Raw genomic sequence first — 6959 nt, 5'->3', positions numbered from 1 at the left:
GGCTGCCCTAGGGGAGGCGCCCCCACCTCTCCAAGTTACGTGAGAGGGGTTGGGAGGGGCGCACAGCCCCTTAGTCGGCTGGTGTGCCCCCTCCCCTTGGCCCATAAGGCCCCCCAACGCTTGTCGGGGCCTCCGAAACACCTTTCGGTCACGCTGGTCGTCACCCGGTACTCCCAGAACAATTCCGGACTCCAATACCCTTCGTCCAATATATCGATCTTCACCTCCGGACCATTCCGGAGTTCCTCGTCATGTCCAGGCTCTCATCTGAGACTCCGAACAACCTTCGGTAACCACATACTATTTCCCATAACAACTCTAGCGTCACCGAACCTTAAGTGTGTAGACCCTACGGGTTTGGAAACCATGCAGACATGACCGAGACAACCTCCGGCCAATAACCAATAGCGGGATCTGGATACCCATATTGGCTCCCACATGTTCCACGATGATCTCATCGGATGAACCACGATGTCGGGGATTCAATCAATCCCGTATACAATTCCCTTTGTCCATCGGTATGTTACTTGCCCGAGATTCGATCGTCGGTATCCCCATACCTCGTTCAATCTCGTTACCGGCAAGTCTCTTTACTCGTTCCGTAACGCATGATCTCGTGGCTAACTCCTTAGTCACATTGAGCTCATTATGATGATGCATTACCGAGTGGGCCTAGAGATACCTCTCCGTCATACGGAGTGACAAATCCCAGTCTCGATGCGTGCCAACCCAACGGACACTTTCGGAGATACCTGTAGTGCACCTTTATAGTCACCCAGTTACGTTGTGACGTTTGATGCACCCAAAGCATTCCTACAGTATCCGGGAGTTGCACAATCTCATGGTCTAAGGAAACGATACTTGACATTAGAAAAGCTCTAGCAAATGAACTACACGATCTTGTGATATGCTTAGGATTGGGTCTTGTCCATCACATCATTCTCCCAATGATGTGATCCCGTTATCAATGACATCCAATGTCCATGGCCAGGAAACCACGACCATCTATTGATCAACGAGCTAGTCAACTAGAGGCTTACTAGGGACATGTTGTGGTCTATGTATTCACACATGTATTATGGTTTCCGGTTAATACAATTATAGCATGAACAATAGACAATTATCATGAACAAGGAAATATAATAATAACCATTTTATTATTGCCTCTAGGGCATATTTCCAACAAAGCAGTGGTTGTGTAGTGCAGCGGCGCGGACGGTAGGGGATCCGGCACTGCTCTGTCCCGGGGAGCTGCAGTCGATCTTGCTCCCTTGGGGTGGTAGCTTGCTCCCTCCGCCGGCGGTCAACGTGGCCGAGACCGGGGGGCTGGCGGTGCTGGGCGAATTGGTGGTCGGCGCAGCATGGGGGCTCGAGGGGTGGCTCACACGGCCCGGCAGGCTCCTTTGCTGTGGCTGGGGGTCTACTATGGCTGCTGTCGGCGGGGGTGGAGTGTGGTGGAGTGTTGTGGACGGCGGTGAGGGTTTGGGTTCAGGTGGCGGTCGAGATCGACCGGCTTTGTCTGTGCAGGTGCTCGAGGTGAGTGACTGCGATAGCGGATGTCTCTTGCTGGACCTAGCGGGGATGCTCACCGGGGACTGGCGAGAGGGGGAAGGTCTTGCGCTGTCGGACTTGGTGGCTGGCGCCGGCGGAGATGGCCGGGCTGGGGTGCTTCACGCGAAAGCCTTCTGCCGACATCGTCGGCAACTTTGATGACGACGTCCTCGGGCGCCATTTCCCTTCATGAAGGCATCATTGGGGAGCTACCGTTGCCCGCTTTTTTCCTGTGCTCTGGGCGAAAGCCTCAGATCCTTCTCTGGATCGGACGACGACGCCATCTTTGATGTCGTTTTCCCCCTTGGGGGCGTTGTTTTAGGATTCATGGATCCACAGTTAGTCTACTGATGTCTGGGTTGGAGCGTTTGTTCGGGTTGTTGGTTTCTAGCACTAGTAGAAAAAGGGGCTTTTGTCCCGGTTGGTAAGGCCCTTTAGTCCCGGTTTCGTTACTAATGCCTCTCCCCTTTAGTCCCGGTTCTTACACGAACCGGGACTAAAGGGCGTGGCCACGTGGCACGAACCGGGACTAAAGGGCCCAGGTGAACCGGGACTAATGCCTTAGCCGCACGAACCGGGATAAATGCTCACATTAGTCCCGGTTCGTGACTGAACCGGGACTAATGTGAAAACTGCCCTGTGACCAAAGCCCTGTTTTCTACTAGTGTAGGGCGGTGGCGGTGGAGGTGCTCTGTGGCGGTGACCAATGCCTTGGTCATCCTGTGTTGATGGTTGACCTCTCCTTTTGGGGGCTCATGGCGACGGTGAGGTCTCAGTGGTCGGTGCTCTTCGATGGCGTCTGATGTTTGGTTGCCTTGCACAGTGCTCTGGTTCTCTTTATTTGCGATGGCGGCCGTGGTGTGGCCCAGAGGAGGTGCAGGATTGTTTCGGCGGATCATTGCCCTTCGGCACGGTCTGTGGCTCTCTCTGTCGCGACGTTGCTAGGCAGTGGGATTCCCTTCGACGGTGGTTGCGACTTCCTAGCTCTTCAAGGTGCTGAGTGAATGCAGAGCAGCAGACGACTTCTTCTCTTCATCTTCTTGGCGGCGGATCTCCTTTCGACTAATCCAACAAAGTTAGTTCCCGCTCTTCTCGGTCCGACGGTGGCTATGGGTGCTAAATTCTTGGTGTTGGCTGCTTGTGGCAGCTTGCTTTTGGTTCTCTTTCTGTGGTTCTTTGTTCGTAGCTTGCGTCCGGTTCTCCTTTCTGTTTTTCTTGTTCTCTGTTGGGTGTGTTGGCTGCTATCTCTTGTACCCGTTGTCTTTTATCTCTCTTATTTATAATGAAAATGGTTCAGGCCGGCGTAAGCCCGCCGTAGCACCGTCAAAAAAAAAGTAATGCTCCTAGAGGAGCAAGAGCTGCTGCCCTGGCTTCTACAACCTGCTATTTGGAGCTAATGGAGCCAGAAGGCAGGAACAACCACTGTTCATGCAGTGTGAAGAGGAGGTCCTTTTTAGCCAGAATGCACCAGAAGCTAGCCAAAAATGCTCTCTGTGATGAAGGTCGGCCTGATGATTTGCATGACTTCTTATCTCTGTAGTTTAGATGACAATGCGATGAAGTTCATGAATGAACTTTTGGTTTGGCATAGTTCATGAATGAACTCTTGTCTCTGTAGTTTAGATGACAATGTGATGAACTGCTCCTTTTGTTGGGGTTAAGAAGAACCAGATATGTCACTTTTGGTTCCTTGGTTAAATGTTCGTCCAATTTATGATTGTGCACGAATTGTGCAACATTTTAATGAAAAGCATAAAAACAGCAAAAATGTTGTCCAATTTGGGCCATAATGGTGCTCAGAAATATTTGAAACTTATACATGAAATCAATCATAAGCGTGGGAGTAATCTGGAATATTTTGAGCTCATTTCGATGAGCCATTTGAGAGAAACTTCAAACTGAATTTCAAACAGCAAAGTTTTCGAATTTTTCAAAGTTCTCAGAAAAAATTGAAATTTGTACAGGCAATCAATGATAAGTGTGGGATTAATATGTGAAAATTTGAGCTCATTTTGTATGATCCATTTGAGAGAATCTTCAAACTGGAAATTCAAACAGAAAATGTTATTAAACATTTCAAAGTTGCCAGAAAAACTCGAAATTTGCACATAAACTCAGTCCTTCATTTCTGACTAGTCTGGGAAATTTTGAGCTGATTTGATGAGCCATTTGGGCAAAAAACAAAAATGATACAAAAGAACAACATGTCCTCGTGGGCTCGAACACATGCCCTGGGGGAACAGGCAGCGAGTACATATCCACTAGGACAGGAAGGGAACTACAAACATCTAACTCATCTCGTTCCTTTTATCTAAAGTTTCTCGCCCGGTTCAGCCGTCAAGCAGACACTGTTTTGCGTGTTTTGTAAAAAGGGCAGACGGTATTTTGTCAAAATGGCACGCACGTGGTGGCATCAGACGCGGACGGTGGACCAGGTATGCCATGCTATCACCTCATACGAGTCCGTACGGAATTTCTGACTGTAACTGCACGCATTCGCAAGTTATATGACTGGATTGACGTATTTTACAACTTTTAGCATTAAAGTGAACAAGTTTTGTGACTAACGGTGATATTACCTTATTGCTAAATTATTTGACGCATATAGGGTGCGCGCAAAGCACAAAGGCATTCACAGATGTACCCCTATCTCTTCACAGAGGATCATCAGGGCATGAACTATGGATGCATCACCCACAGATGCCCCATGACTCCACTTAGATGAAGCAGATGAAGCCATGGTATTTGCGCAACAGAATAAACAAGAATATGTCCCCCCCCCCCCCCCCTTTGTTGGACCCCTCTTCAATATATGGAAGTACTTTTCCATCTTTCTCTACTTTTGTGGAAAAAAAACAGTTTTGTGTCAAAATGGCACGCGTGTGGCGGCGTCAGAAACGGACGGTGGACCAGGTATGCCATGCTATCACCTCGTACGAGTCCATACGGGATTTATGACCGTAACTGCACACGTTCGCAAGTTATATTACTGGATTGACGTATTTTTACAACTTTTAGCACTAAAAAACATCAACTTTTGTGACTAGCGGTGATCACTAACGGAGCTATGGCAAGGCTCAAAGGGACGTGACCCCGCCCAGGGCCGTAGCAAAACAAAGTTTTACATGCAGTTTTTCCCACAATAATGTATTGATTTTTAATTTGGTGGCATTGTTTTATCATCCGGTCCGCCCAACATTTTTTTGATAGCTCCGCCACTGGTGGTGATATTACCTCATTGCTAAATTATTTGACGCATATAGGGTGCGCGCACCCGAGAGCACAAAGGCATTCCCAGGTGTACCCCCTATCTCTCCACAAGAGGATCATCAGGGCATGAACTATGAATGCATCACCACAGATATCCCATGACTCCACTTCGATAAAAACAAATGAAGCCATGGTATTTGCACAACGAAAGCAACAAGAAATCCCCCCTCCCCCCCTTGTTGGACCCCTTTTCAACATATATGAGTACCTTTTCATTTTCTCTATTTTTTCTTATCTTATATCCTCAACATGCTCTCTTTTCCCCTTGGACTAGCTATTTTTTTTCTTAATGAGGAGGGTGCATCCTCCACAAGATCCCGTCTCACCCTGCAGGCAATAGCTTTTTCTCCAGCTAGGGAATCTGGGTTGATATGGCAGCTGGGACAGTCAGTCCAGCGTGGCCCGTTGGCCATGCCCTTGCTCTTCAAGTGATCGGTCTTTGGGGGTCGTAATGTTTGTCTGATGGCATAGATGCAGTCTACTTTGCGCTTTCATGTTTGTTTTTGTGTGTGTCGTTATGCGCGGGTGTGGTGAATGTTTGGCATACGATGATTTGGTTTGGTTTTCGCGTGCCGTTCGTTTGAAGAGGCCTTGATGGGTTGTTCATGTTGAAGTCGGAGCCGTAGGCAACCTCGAGGGTGTGCGTGGGTCATGTGGGTAGCCAGATTCATGAGTGCCCTTTGTTATGGACGTGCTGTAACGGTTTTCGACGGATTTTCGGTAACTAACGGGGCAATCCTCCTCTACCTTTATTTTAATGAATCTCGGGCTCTAAGAAACCACGTATTAAAAAAATGGTGACGGGTTTATATATCCGCCAGATGAAAATGAAACACATGAAGAATGTCATTTGAAATTTGAAATTTACATACACTTCCTCCTAGTTAGACAAAGCCCCGGGTCCGGATGGTTTTCCCGCTGAGTTCTATCAGAACTTCTGGGAAGTCATCAAACCGGTTCTCCTACTTTTGTTTAGTGACCTACATGCTAGCCAACTAGAATTGTTTCGCTTAAACTTTGGTGAGATTATTTTATTACCTAAGGTTAATGAGGCTGAAAGGATACAACAATATAGACCTATTTGCCTCCTTAATGTTAGTTTTAAAATATTTACGAAGGTTGCGACGATCAGGCTAAATACGGTTGCTGAACACGTGGTTCGTCCTTCATAGACTGATTTTATGCAAGGAGACACATCCTAGATGAAGTTGTTATCCTTCATGAAACAATCCATGAATTACATCAAAAAAAGTTGAATGGGGTGGTACTCAAATTAGACTTTGAAAAAGCTTATGACAAAGTCAAATGGCCATTTCTTCAACAGACTCTCAGAATGAAAGGATTTTCTGCAGAGTGGCGCGCTATGATCCATAGCTTCGTTTCTGGAGGTAGTGTTGCCATTAAGGTCAATGATGACATTGGACACTATTTCCAAACGAAAAAGGGGTTGCGACAAGGTGACTCCATATCGCCCATGCTATTCAATATAGTGGCGGATATGCTAGCGGTCATGATTGAGCGTGCCAAGGTTGATGGCCAAATTGATGGGGTAGTAAATCATCTAGTTGATGGTGGTCTCTCTATACTTCAATATGCCGACGATACGATTCTCTTCATGGATCATGACCTCGAGAAAGTAAGAAATCTGAAATTAATTTTATCCGCATTCGAGCAACTCTCAGGTCTTAAGATCAATTTTCACAAAAGTGATTGTTTTGTTTTGGCGAGGCTCAAGACGACTCCCACCTATACGCCGAACTATTCGGATGCGGGTTGGGCCAGTTTCCGATCACATATTTGGGGATACCGATACATTATCGGAGACTCACAAATGCTGAATGGAAACACGTCGAGGAAAGACTGCAAAAAAGACTTAGCAGTTGGAAAGGTAAACTGCTGTCTCTGGGTGGAAGATTGGTCCTCATAAATTCAGTACTAAGTAACTTGGTACTATATATGATTTCCTTCTTCCAATTGCCGAAAGGAGTTTTACATAGATTGGATTATTTCCGATCAAGATTCTTTTGGCAAGGAGATAGCGAGAAAAAGAAATATCGATTGGCTAAATGGAGTGTGGTTTGCCGTCCCAAAGACCAAGGCGAGTTGGGCATTCATGACCTTGAGGTTAAGAATAGGGC

Source organism: Triticum aestivum, chromosome 1D, assembly GCF_018294505.1.
Source record: "Triticum aestivum cultivar Chinese Spring chromosome 1D, IWGSC CS RefSeq v2.1, whole genome shotgun sequence".
Classification (NCBI taxonomy): Eukaryota; Viridiplantae; Streptophyta; class Magnoliopsida; order Poales; family Poaceae; genus Triticum; species Triticum aestivum.
The sequence above is the reverse complement of the archived record's forward strand: the minus strand, read 5'-3'. Positions refer to the sequence as shown.